We start from the raw sequence: 12,908 nt of genomic DNA on the forward strand, positions 1-12,908 counted from the left end.
TACAACTTAAAGTATAATAATAATAAATAAATTAAAAAAATAAACAATAAAAACTTAGGACTTCTAATTCACACCAACTTAGGATTTCTCCACAAATAAGACAGCAGAGGTTTTTCTACTGTGGTTAACTTTCTCTTAGTATGTATTGGATAAAATCATACAAGTAAATGCAAGCATCATTCTCTGGATGGACTAATATTTTAAAAATAAAAATGGAGTATCTCATATCGCCAAAAAAAAAAAAAATCGTAAAATTTATGTGGAACCAAAAAACTGTCTGCATAGTCAAAGCAAAGCTAAGCAAAAATGATAAACCTGGAGACAACACATCACTTAATTTCAAACTATACTAAAAGGCCATAGTCACCAAAACAACATGATAGTGCTTTAAAAATGGGCACGTATACCAATGAAACAGAATGGAGAACCCACAAATAAATCCAAATATTTACAGCTAACTGATCTTCAACAAAGCAAACGAAAACCTAAAGTGGGAAAGGGACACTCTATTCAACAAATAGTGCTGGATTAATTGGCTAGCCACATCTAGGATAATGAAACTGGATCCTCATCTCTCATCTTATACAAATATCAACTCAAGATGGATCACCTATTTAAATCTAAGACCTGATACTATGAAAATTCTAGAAAATAATATCGGAAAGACCCTTTTAGACATTGGCTGAGGCAATGATTTCATAACCAATAACCCAAAAGCAAATGCAATAAAAACAAAGATAAAGAGGTGAGACTTAATTAAACTAAAGAGCTTTTGCATGGCAAAAGAAACAGTCAGCAGAGTAAACAGACAACCCACAGGGCAGCAGAAAAGCTCCACAATCTATACATCTGCCAAAGGACTAATACCCCAATCTAGAAAGAACTCAAACAAATTAGCAAGAAGAAAACAATGCCATCAACAAATGGGGTAAGGACATGAATAGACAATTATCAAAAGCAGATATACAAATGGCCAACAAATATATGAAAAAATGCTCAATATCACTTATAATCAGGGAAATGCAAATCAAAGCCACAATGCAATACCACCTTACTCCTGCAAGAATGGCTATAATAAAAAAAATTAAAAAAAAATAGATGTTGGCATGGATGCATTGAAAAAGAAACACTTCTACACTGCTGGTGGGAATGTAAACTAGTACAACCACTATGGAAAACAGTGTGGAGATTCCTTAAAGACCTAAAAGTAGATTTACCATTTGATCCAGCAATCCCACCACTTCGTATCTACCCAGATGAAAAGAAGTCATTATAAGAAACAGATACTTGCACACACGTTTATAGCAGCATGGTTTGCAATTGCAAAAATATGGAACCAGCCCAAATGCCCATCAGTCAATGAGTGGGTAAAGAAAATATGATATACCATGATATACCATGGAATACTACTACTCAGCCATAAAGAAGATTGAAATATTGGCATTTGCAGCTACCTGGATGGAATTGGAGACCATTATTCTAAGTGAAGTAACTCAGGAATGAAAAATCAAACATCGTAAGTTTACACTCATACGTGGAAGCTAAGCTATGAGGATGAAAATGCGTAAGAATGATATAATGGACTCTTGGGACTCGAGGGAAAGGGTGAAAGGAGGGTGAGGGATAAAAGTCTATATATTGAGTACAGTGTATACTGCTCGGGTGATGGTTGCACCAATATCTCAGAAATCACCACTAAAAAACTTATTTATGCAACCAAACACCACCTGTTACCCAAAAACCTATTGTAATAAAAATAGTTTAAAAAATTAAAAGTGGTTAATATAGTAAGTTTTATGGTGAGTATATTTTACCACAATAAGACTAATTAATTAATTAGTTAAAAATTCTATCACTACTTTTGTTTAGGAAGAGAAGTAATCATTAAACAAGAAATGTCACCACTAATAAAAGAATTTTTCAAATGATCTGGAATATAAAAATAAAGATATTCAATTTGGGAACTTGGAAAAAAATCAATAAACAAATAACCCCATCAAAAAGTGAGCAAGACACATGAACAGATGCTTCTCAGAAGAAGACATAGAAGTATCCAACTAATATACAAAAACAATGCTCATTGTCACTGTAATTATTGGAGAAACAAAAATTAAAACCACCAAGAGATACCATCTCACACCAGTCAGAATGGCTATTACTAAAAAGTTAAAAAATTACAGATGCTGGCAGGACTGCAGAGGAAAGGGAATGCTTATACATATTTGGTGGGAATATCAGTTGGTTCAGTTCTTTGGAAGGCAGTTTGGTGATTTCTCAAAAGAACTAAAAAATGAACTACTATTCCACCTATCAATCCTATTACTGGGTATATACACAATGGAATATAAATCATTCTACCAAGAAGATACATGGATCCATATGTTCATCACAGCACTATTCACAATAAGAAAGACATAGATTCAAACTAGGTATCCATCAACTGTGGACTGTATAAAAAATGTGGTACATATACACAATGGAATATTATGCAGCCAAAAAAGAAGAAAATCATGACCTTTGCAGCAACATTAATGCAGCCTGAGGCAATTATTGTAAGTGGATTAATGCAGAAATTAAAAAAACCAAAGACCACATCTTCTTACTTATAAGTGTAAATTAAACATTGGGTAAACATTGACATAATGATAGGAACAGTAGACACTGGGGGCTACAAGGTGAGGATAAAAGGGAAAGTGTTAATGGTGGAAAACCTATCAGATACTATGCTCACTACCTGAATAACAGATTCAATCATACCCCAAACCTCAGCATCATGTAATATACCTTTTTAAAAACCCTGCACATGTATCCCCTGATTCTAAAGTAAAAGTTGAAAGTAACCTAAAAAAAATAAAATAAAATTAGAACTGTGATCTAACCCAATCATCCCATTAGTGGGTATATATTGAAAGCAAAATATTGTTCTACCTAAAAGACACAAGCACCTGCATGTCCACAGCAGCACTATTCATAATAGGAAAGACATGGAATCAAACTAGATGCCCATCAATGGTGGATTGGATAAAGAAAATGTGGTATTTATACATCACAGAGTACTATGCAGCCATAAAAAAAGAATGAATTCATTCGCAGCAACATGGATGGAGCTGGAGGCCAATATCCTAAGCAAACTAACACAGAAACAGAAAACCAAATACTGCATGTTCTCACTTATAAGTGGGAGCTAAACATTGTGTACACATGGACATAGAGTTTAGAAAAATAGACACAGGAGACTATAAGCTTGGGGAGAGTTTGAAGTGGGCAATGGTCAAAAACGTACCTATTGGGAGCTATGCTCACTAACTGGGTGACAGGTTCAATTATATGCCAAATCTTAGCATCATGCAGTAGACCTTTGTAGCATACCTGCAAATGTACTCCCTCAATCTAAAATAAAAGTTGAAAATAAAATAAAATTAAAAACCAACAAATTTTTGATACTTATTTGTGGCCAAACATATGATGTATCCTGGAGTAACTTCCATGTGCTGTTGACAATAATGTGTATTGTGCAGCTGTTGAGTGGAATGTTCTGTAAATGTCTATTAGTTCCATTTGGTCTAGAGCAGTAATCCCCAAACATTTTGGCACCAGGGAGTGGTTTCATGGGAGACAATTTTTACATGCAGTGTGTGGTAAGATGGTTTTGAGATGAAGCTGTTCCACCTTAGATCATCAGGCATTAGTTAGAGTCTCATAAGAAGCACACAACCTAGATCCCTTGCATATTCAGTTCACAAAAGGGTTCACACTCCTATGACAATCTAATGCTGCTGCTGATCTGACAGGAGGCAAAACTTATGTAGTAATGCTTACTCACCTACTACTCACCTTCTGCTGTGCAGCCAGTTTCTAACAGGCCATGGACTGGTATTGGTCCATGGCCTGGGGGTTGGGGATCCCTGGTCTAGAGTATAGTTTGTATCTGATTTTTCATTAATTTTGTGCCTAGATAATCATTCCATTGCTGAAAGTGAATGAAGTCCCCAACTATTATTATATTGCAGGCTACCTCTCCATTTATATCTAATATTTGCTTTATATATTTGTGTGCTCCAGTGTTGGGTACATATATATTAGCAATTGTTATATCCTTTTGCTGAATCAACTTCTTTTCATTATATAATGATCTTCTTAACCTCTTTTCCCAGTTGTTGATCTAAAGTGCATTTTACCTGAGTATAAATACTTCTCACTTTTTGTTCCATTTGCATACAATATCATTTTTGATCCCTTCATTTTCAGTCTATATGAACTCTTACAGGTAATATGAGTCTCGTGGGCAGCATACAGCTGGGTTATGTTTTTTTTTAAACCTATTCATCCACTTTATATTTTTCAATTGTAGAATTTGATTCATTTACATTTAAGGTTATTATTGGTTGCTAAGGACTAGCTTCGGCCATTTTGTTAAATTATTTGTATCCTTTGTTGCTTTCTTCACTTCTCATTTTTTTTTACATTTATCATTTGGGGATTTTCCACAGTAATAAACTTTGTATTCCTTCCCCTTTCTTATATGTTTATGTGCTGTAATTTGCTTTTAGTGGCTACTATGAGACTTACATGAAAAGCCTATGGTTATAATAAATTATTTTAAGTTGATAACAAGTTTGGTCACATACAAACATTATAGATTTCTTAAAATTCATAACTTTGTATCTCCATTTGCATGTTTTAATATTTTGTGTCCACTTACAACTTATTGTAGCTATAGGTACTATTTAACCTTGTGATTTTAACCTTCATAGAGATTTTGAAAAATTATATTACATTATGATAATGGAGTGTTCTGAATTTGATAATAAATTTACCTTTATTATAGTTCCTCATGGTTTCATGTTAGTAATTATATTTTTACTTCCAGCTGAATCACCCCCTTAAGCATTTAATGTAAATATAATTAATGGTGAGTTTCCTCAACTTTTGTTTGTCTGGTAAAGACTTTATTTCTCCTTCATTTTGGAAGAATAGTTTTGTTGGGTATGGCATTTTTATCTCAATTTATTCCCCAGCACTTGGAATATACCATCCCATTCTCCTTAGCCCTGCAAGCATTCTGCTGACAAGTCTGCTGTTAGTCAGATGGAGATTCTTTTATATGTGACTTGACAATTTTCTGATGTTTCTTTTGTAATTCTTTTTGTCTTAACAGTTTGATCATAACAGGCCTCAGAGATGACCTCTTTGGGTTGAATCTGTTTGGAGTCCTTTGAGCTTCATGGATCTGGATATCCATATCTATTCCAAAATTTGGGAAAATTTCAGCTATTATTTTGTTAAATAAGCTTTCTGTGCTTTTCTCCATCTCTTCTACTGAAATCTCTAGAATGCAGAAGTTCGATTAATAATGTACCACCTATTTCGTAGGTTTTCTTTGCTCTTTTACATTATTTTATTTTTATTCCTTTTGACTGGGCTATTTCAAAACACATTCCTCAAGTTTAAAACTTCTTTCTTCTGCTGGATCTAGTATACTGTTGAAGCTCTCAGTCTTATTTATTTCGTTGGCTGAATTCTTCAGCTCCACGATTTATGTTTGTTTCTTTTCCATTGTATCTATCTCTTTGATCAATTTCTCATTCATACTAAGACTTGTTTTTCTGATTTTGTTGCATTGTGTGTCTCTGTACTCTTGTATATTTCTGAGTTTTCTTGAGTCATTATTTTGAATTACTTTTTTTAAAAAATTAGAAATTTCCATTTTGGGGGGCATCAGTTACCACAAAATTATTGTGTTTCATTGGTAATGTCATATTTCCTTGACTTTTCAAGTGTCTTGTGTCCCTATATTAATACCCATGCATAAGGTGGAATGGTTACCATTTCCACTATTATCAAGTGTCTTTCATGTGGAGATACTTGTACCTGCTGATGTTTCCTAGGACTTGGTTGGGTAGGGTGTGCTGGCTTTGATTCCAGTGAGTGGAATGGCAGTCTCTATGCAGTTCCTTCAGCTGTAGTCAACACCAGCAATGCCTTTGTGAGCATCAGTGTCTCTGGTGCTGCTCCACTGTGGGTGGGACATAAGCTGTTCCACATACAGAGGGAGATCACGGCATGTGCATTCATCTGTGTGTTGTTCCATGGGGTATGCCACCAAGCTCTTTTGTGTGCCAAGAGAGCATACAGTTGGTCTTCTGCTTGTCTGCTGTTCCCCTTAGGGCAGGACACCAGGCTGGTTCTCACATCAAGAGAGTGCTGAGCTGGCCCACCAGCTTGTGCACTGCTCCCACATAGGCAAAGCATGAGGGTGCATGGAGCTGGCCTAGCTCTTTGTACTCAGCTTCTGTATCGTGCACAGCACTAACTATTCTCTGGGTTTGGGGGCGGGGGTGGGTTCAATGTGCCTTGTGTATTTGGCTGCTAGATTTGCAGCTGTTTTGCTGGAGCCAGGCTTTGAGTAGCCAGGGTTAGGGTATGGTAGACACTGGAATGGGGTAGACGGAAGACCTCCTAGGCAGCTTGTTCCCAAGGGGAATGAGCCATAACAGTTTGGCTGAGTAATGGTGCACTACCAGGCATGAGCATGTTGTAATGATGCAAAACCTCAGGGATGGAGGGATGCAGTGGTTACTGCCCTCATGAGCAAGACACAATATAGCAGTGGCTCCAGTTAAAAGACGGCACTGTGCAGCAGCAGCTTAGGTCAAATAAGAAAGGGGGCAAATGTCAGCTCTTCCTTTAACAATGCAGTTGTGTAAAATCCTGGCATCTTCCCAAACTTGGCTCAACATCTGTGAGGACTGCACGATTCTTCAGCAGGAAGGACTGCAGATGTCCATGATCTTTATAGGGGCTGTTAGAAACCTCCTTCTCCCTTTTTGATGCAGAGGGAAGTCCCCCTTAGTTCTGAGTGAATCCCATTTGAGGAGATAAGGTAGCAGCAGCAGAGTGCTTTGCTTCCTTGTCCATGAAGCCATCCTAAGCCTACATGTTCCACAGAGTCTCTGCTACTCCTTTGCTGTGCTCTAGCATTCATTTTCAAATAATAGAGTTAAAATGTAGCTGTTTATTCACTGTTTTTGTCCTTATTTTATGAGAGGGACAAGTATAAAGAGCTTCTAAACAGTCTTGCTGATATCAATCCTTTTCTAAAAAATTTTAACTTTTTATTTATTCTTTACTAACTGTGTGTAGCAGTAAAGAATATAATGACTAGCAGTGCAATTTAGTGTCACTGTCTTGTTCATGCTAATGTGCAGCCACTTTGGATAACATTGCTTTTGAAACATGACTACAAATGTCAACATAATGAAAAGGGTCAATTATATCTTAGCATTATTGTAAAGTAATTTTGACTTCATGGACCCTTGGACAGATTCTAAGTTAACCTTAGATGCTGACATTTTGCACTTTTCTTTATAATAATCAACATCTTAACTGAATATATTATTACTTATATATGCTGTGTATGATATATTTCAACGTTTAAAATGTAATGCAAGGTCATTGTGTATGAGTTTATACAACACACAGATAAATATAGGAAAAAGTCATTTGACACACAACCCCATGAACATCTGAGCTAGCAAAGAGAACTGCCTGGAGAGTTTGCAGACACAGAACTCCAGCCTGTATGGAGTCCAGAGGTTTTGTGTAGAAATGACTGCAATGGAGCACAGTCATGGCTGCCAACTCCCCAAAGATTGCCATGTTCCTCCAGGCAGCTCTAGCCTTTGTTGGAACTGAAAAGAACATGGCTGTGTTGCCTGTGGGACAGGGCCAGTCTGATCTGAGCTCCCGCTTATCTGCCAGCCTCTGCCAGGGTCCTGCCTAGCTACACCCACTTGCAGTGCAGCCTCCACTGTTTACCAGCATCCACCGCCATCGATCCCTCAGTGGCAAGCCCTGCTTAACTGTTGGAGTGCTTTTGCAGACAGACTTCCAGCAGCCCATGACCACCCACAGCTTTCCCTTGTGGGTGTATGCTTGCCCACAGCCTCCCCTCATCACCCTGCCAGCATGCACATGCGTATGGAAAACACACCACCCTGCTGGCATGAGCAAGCTTTGGGACCCCTGCTGCCCCATTGATGTGCATCCATGTTGGGGATGACCATCAGCCCACTGGAGTACCTTTGCTAGCAGTGTCTGTCAGTGTTGTTGCCAATGGGCTGGGAACACATTGGCCCCTCCAGGGCAACAGATATCTAACCCCCAAGGGGCAAGAGAATAAAGCTGTGGACTAGGTCCCAGTTCACCAGGGCTAGAGCATGTAGCCCAGGAGTGCTGAGCTGAGCCTTAGCCCCTGAAAGCATCTGAAAATGATGCCAATCAACTAAACCTAACTTATACCAGTCAAACCTTCAAGAATATCAAAGAAAAAGAAAAGCAAAAGCCTCATCCAAAAGGGAGCAACTCCAAAGACTAAAGGAACATTAGTCCACACAGATGAAAAAAAAAAAAAGAAAGAAAGAAAGAAATAGTGCAAGAACTCTGGCAACATTAGAAGTTACAGTGTCTTCTTACCTCCAAACAACGGCACCAATGGTTCTTAATCAAACTGTAATGGCTGAAATTACACACATAGAAATTAGAATCCAGATGGCAAGGAAGTTCATCAACATACAAGAGAAGGTTGAAAAACATAAAAGGGACACAGTAAAATAGTTCAAGTGTTGATAGATAGCTGCCATTTTAAGAAAAATACAAACTGATCTGAAAATGAAAAATTCACTACAGGAAATTCAAAGTGCAATTGGAAGCATTAATAACAGAACAGACCAACCTGAGGAAAAAATATCGGCACTCAGAAACTTCTCCTTTGATTCAACATAGGAGAACGATGGTAAATAATAGAGAAAAAATGAACAAAAGCTCCAAAAAATGCAGGATTCTGTAAAAAGACAGAATCTCAGACTCAATGGCATTCCTGAAAGAGATAGAGAGAGCAAGCAATGTGGAAGAAATATTGGAGTATACTGTCCATAAAAACATCCCCAGTGCTAGAGAGATCAGCATGCAAATATAGGAAATGCAGAGAACCCCTGCAAGGTACTACATGAGACAACCATGCCAAAAGCACAGAGTCATCAGATTCTTCAAAGTCAATGTGAAAGAAAAAATTTTAACGGCAGCTAGAGAGAGGGAGCATGTCGCCTACAAAGGGAACTCATTAAGGCTAACAGCAGAACTTTCAGCAGAAGCCTTATAAGCCAGAAGAGAGTGGAGGCCTATAATCAGCAACCCTATACAAAAGAAATTCCAACCATGCATGTCATATTCTGCCAAACTAACTTCATAAGTGAAAGAGAAATAAAATCTTTTTCAGACAAGCAAATGCTAACAAAATTTGTCAATATCAGACCTGCCTTGCAAGGGGTCCTTAAGTGATACCTACAGCCGCAAAAACATACAGAAACAACCACACAGTAAAAGTGGGAAACTTCAACATTCCATTGACAAGTTAAACAGATAATCAAAGTAAAAAACTAACCAAGGTATTCTGGACTAAATCTTGATACTTGATCAATTGGACCTAATAGATATCTACAGAATACTCCAACCAACAGTCAAATATACATTTTTCTCATCTGTATATAGCATATATTCTAAGCTCAATCACATGCTCCACCATAAAACACATCTGAACTAATTTTAAAAAATGTATAATAACAACTATACTCATAGACCACAGTGCAATAAAAATAGAAATCAATACCAAGACAATCTCTCAAAACCACATAATTACATGGAAAATAAACAACATGCTCCTGAATGACTTTTTGGTTAAGATGGAAAGTAAAGCAGTAATCAAAAAAACTTTTTGAAATTAATGAAATCAGAGTCAATACATACCAGAATCTTGGGACACAGGGAAAACCTGTTAAGAGGAAAGTGGGGAGTGCTGAACACCTACATCAAGAAATTAGAAAAATCTCAAATTAATACCCTAACATTACACGTGGTGGAACTAGAGAAGCAAGAGAGACTCTAAAGTTACTATTTAAAAAGAAATAACTAAAATTAAAGAAGAGCTGAACAAAATCTAGATTGCAAAATCCATACAAAAATCAAAAAAAAAAAAAAACACACACACAAAAGCTGAATCATTGGAAGAATCAACAAGGCTAAAATACTAGGGGATATATTAGCAAAAAAAAAAGGAGATGATCCAAATAAGCACAAGCAGAAGTGATGAAGATTATGTTGCATGTGACCACACAGAAACACAAAAAATCCGCAGAGACTATTACAAACACCTCTCTGCACACAACCTAGAAAACCTAGAAGAAATGAATACATTCCTGGAAACTTACAATCTCCCAAGATTGAACCAGAAAGAAACCGAAACCCTGAAAAGACCAATAATGCATTCCAAAATTAAATCAGTAATTTAAAAACTACCAAGAAAAAAGCCCTGCACCAAATGGATTCATAGCCAAATTCTGCCAGATGTACAAAGAAAATCTGATACCCATACTACTTAAATTATTCCAAAAAGTCAAGAAGGAGGGACTCTTCATTAACTCATTCTGTGAAGCATGAATCATTCTGACACCGAAGCCCACCGATACAAAAAAAAAAAAAAAAACCTACAGGCCGACATCTATGATGAACATAAATGCAAAAATCCTCAACAACATACTAGCAAATGAAATTCTGAAGCATATAAAAAATTAGTTTTATTTCTGTGGTGCAGAAATTGCTCAACATATGCAAATCAATGAATGTGATTAACCACATAAACAGTTTTCCTTTAAAAAATATATGACTATCTGCCGCACCAGCTATGGGCTCTCAGCATTGTTTCCTTTTCCTCCGCTGGAGCAGCTATGGTGGCGGTGAAAACCCTGAACGCCAAGACCAAGGTGGCCCGAGCGCAGGCGGCCCTGGTGGTCAACATCAGCGCCGCGCGGGGTCTGCAGGACGTGCTAAGGACCAACCTGGCACCCAAGGGCACCGTGAAGATGCTCGTTTCTGGCGCTGGAGACATCGAACTTACTAAAGACGGCAATGTGCTGCTTCACGAAATGCAAGTTCAACATCCAACAGCTTCCTTAATAGCAAAGGTAGCAACAGGCCAGGATGATATAACTGGTGATGCTACGACTTCCAATGTGCGTAATCATTGGAGAGCTAATGAAACAGGCGGATCTCTACATTTCTGAAGGCCTTCATCCCTGAATAACCGCTGAAGGATTTGAAGCTGCAAAGGAAAAGGCCCTTCAGTTTTTGGAAGAAGTCAAAGCAAGCAGAGAGATGGACAGGGAAGCACTTATAGATGTGGCCAGAACACCTCTTCGTACTAAAGTTCATCCTGAACTTGTAGATGTCTTAACAGAGGCTGTAGTGGACTCCATTTTGGCCATTAAAAAACAAGATGAACCTATTGATCTCTTCATGATTGAGATCATGGAGATGAAACATAAATCTGAAACTGATACAAGCTTAATCAGAGGGCTTGTTTTGGACCATGGAGCATGGCATCCTGATATGAAGAAAAGGGTGGAGGATGCATACGTCCTCACCTGTAACGTATCATTAGAGTATGAAAAAACAGAAGTGAATTCTGGCTCTTTTTTTTACAAAAGTGCAGAAGAGAGAGAAAAACTCCTAAAAGCTTAAAGAAAATTTCATTGAAGATAGAGTTAAAAAAAAAAAAAAACTGAAAAGGAAAGTCTGTGGTGATTCAGATAAAGGATTTGTTGTTATTAATCAAAAGGGGATTGACCCCTTTTCCTTAGATGCTCTTTCAAAAGAAGGCATAGGGGGGCGGAGCAAGATGGCCGAATAGGAACAGCTCCAGTCTCCAACTCTCGGCATGAGCGACACAGAAGACAGGTGATTTCTGCATTTTCAACTGAGGTACTGGGTTTATCTCACTAGGGAGTGCCTGACAATCAGTGCTGGTCAGCTGCTGCAGCTGGACCAGAAAAAGCTGAAGCAGGAGGAGGCATTGCCTCATCTGGGAAGCACAAGGGGGAAGGGAATCCCTTTTCCTAGCCAGGGGAACTGAGACACACAACACCTGGAAAATCAGGTAACTCCCACACCAATACTGCACTCTACCAAGGATCTTAGTAAACGGGCACACCAGGAGACTATATCCCACACCTGGCCAGGAGGGTCCCACGCCCACGGAGCCTCCATCATTACCAGCACAGCAGTCTGCGATCTCGCTGCAAGGCAGCAGCCAGGCTGGGGGAGGGGCGCCCACCATTGCTGAGGCTTAAGTAGATAAACAAAGTGGATGGGAAGCTCGAACTGGGTGGAGCGCACAGCAGCTCAAGGAGTCCTGCCTGTCTCTGTAGACTCCACCTCTGGGGACAGGGCACAGCTAAACGAGAACAACAACAAAAAAAGCAGCTGAAACCTCTGCAGACGCAAACGACTCTGTCAGACAGCTTTGAAGTGAGCAGTGGATCTCCCAACACGGAGGTTGAGATCTGAGAACGGACAGACTACCTGATCAAGTGGGTCCCTGACTCCTGAGTAGCCTAACTGGGAGACATCCCCCACTAGGGGCAGACCGACACCACACACCTCACACGGTGGAGTATACTCCTGAGAGGAAGCTTCCAAAGCAAGAATCAGACAGGTACACTCGCTATTCAGCAATATTCTATCTTCTGCAGCCTCTGCTGCTGATACCCAGGCAAACAGGGTCTGGAGTGGACCTCGAGCAATCTCCAACAGACCTACAGCTGAGGGTCCTGACTGTTAGAAGGAAAACTATCAAACAGGAAGGACACCCACACCAAAACCCCATCAGTACGTCACCATGTTCAAAGACCAGAGGCAGATAAAACCACACAGATGGGGAAAAAGCAGGGCAGAAAAGCTGGAAATTCAAAAAATAAGAGTGCATCGCCCCCTGCAAAGGAACGCAGCTCATCGCCAGCAACGGATCAAAGCTGGACGGAGAATGACTTTGACGAGATGAGAGAAGAAGGTTTCAG

At 38.9% G+C, this 12,908-nt stretch overlaps 1 protein-coding gene and 1 pseudogene across 2 annotated transcripts in view; one reads left to right on the forward strand and one right to left on the reverse strand.

The window, feature by feature from the left end:
- Nucleotides 1-12,908, reverse strand: part of FAAH2 (fatty acid amide hydrolase 2) — a gene marked incomplete at its 5' end in the record, with an annotated part of 178,555 nt that overhangs the window by 124,164 nt on the left and 41,483 nt on the right. The gene's annotated exons all lie outside the window — the stretch shown is intronic.
- Nucleotides 10,782-12,908, forward strand: part of LOC105534798 — a 9,738-nt pseudogene continuing 7,611 nt past the window's right edge. Inside the window, exon 1 of the transcript XR_001005330.1 lies at nt 10,782-11,711. The product of XR_001005330.1 is annotated as a T-complex protein 1 subunit zeta-like (transcript). The remainder of the gene's footprint in view (nt 11,712-12,908) is intronic.

This window comes from Mandrillus leucophaeus, unplaced genomic scaffold (assembly GCF_000951045.1).
Source record: "Mandrillus leucophaeus isolate KB7577 unplaced genomic scaffold, Mleu.le_1.0 Scaffold1390, whole genome shotgun sequence".
Classification (NCBI taxonomy): Eukaryota; Metazoa; Chordata; class Mammalia; order Primates; family Cercopithecidae; genus Mandrillus; species Mandrillus leucophaeus.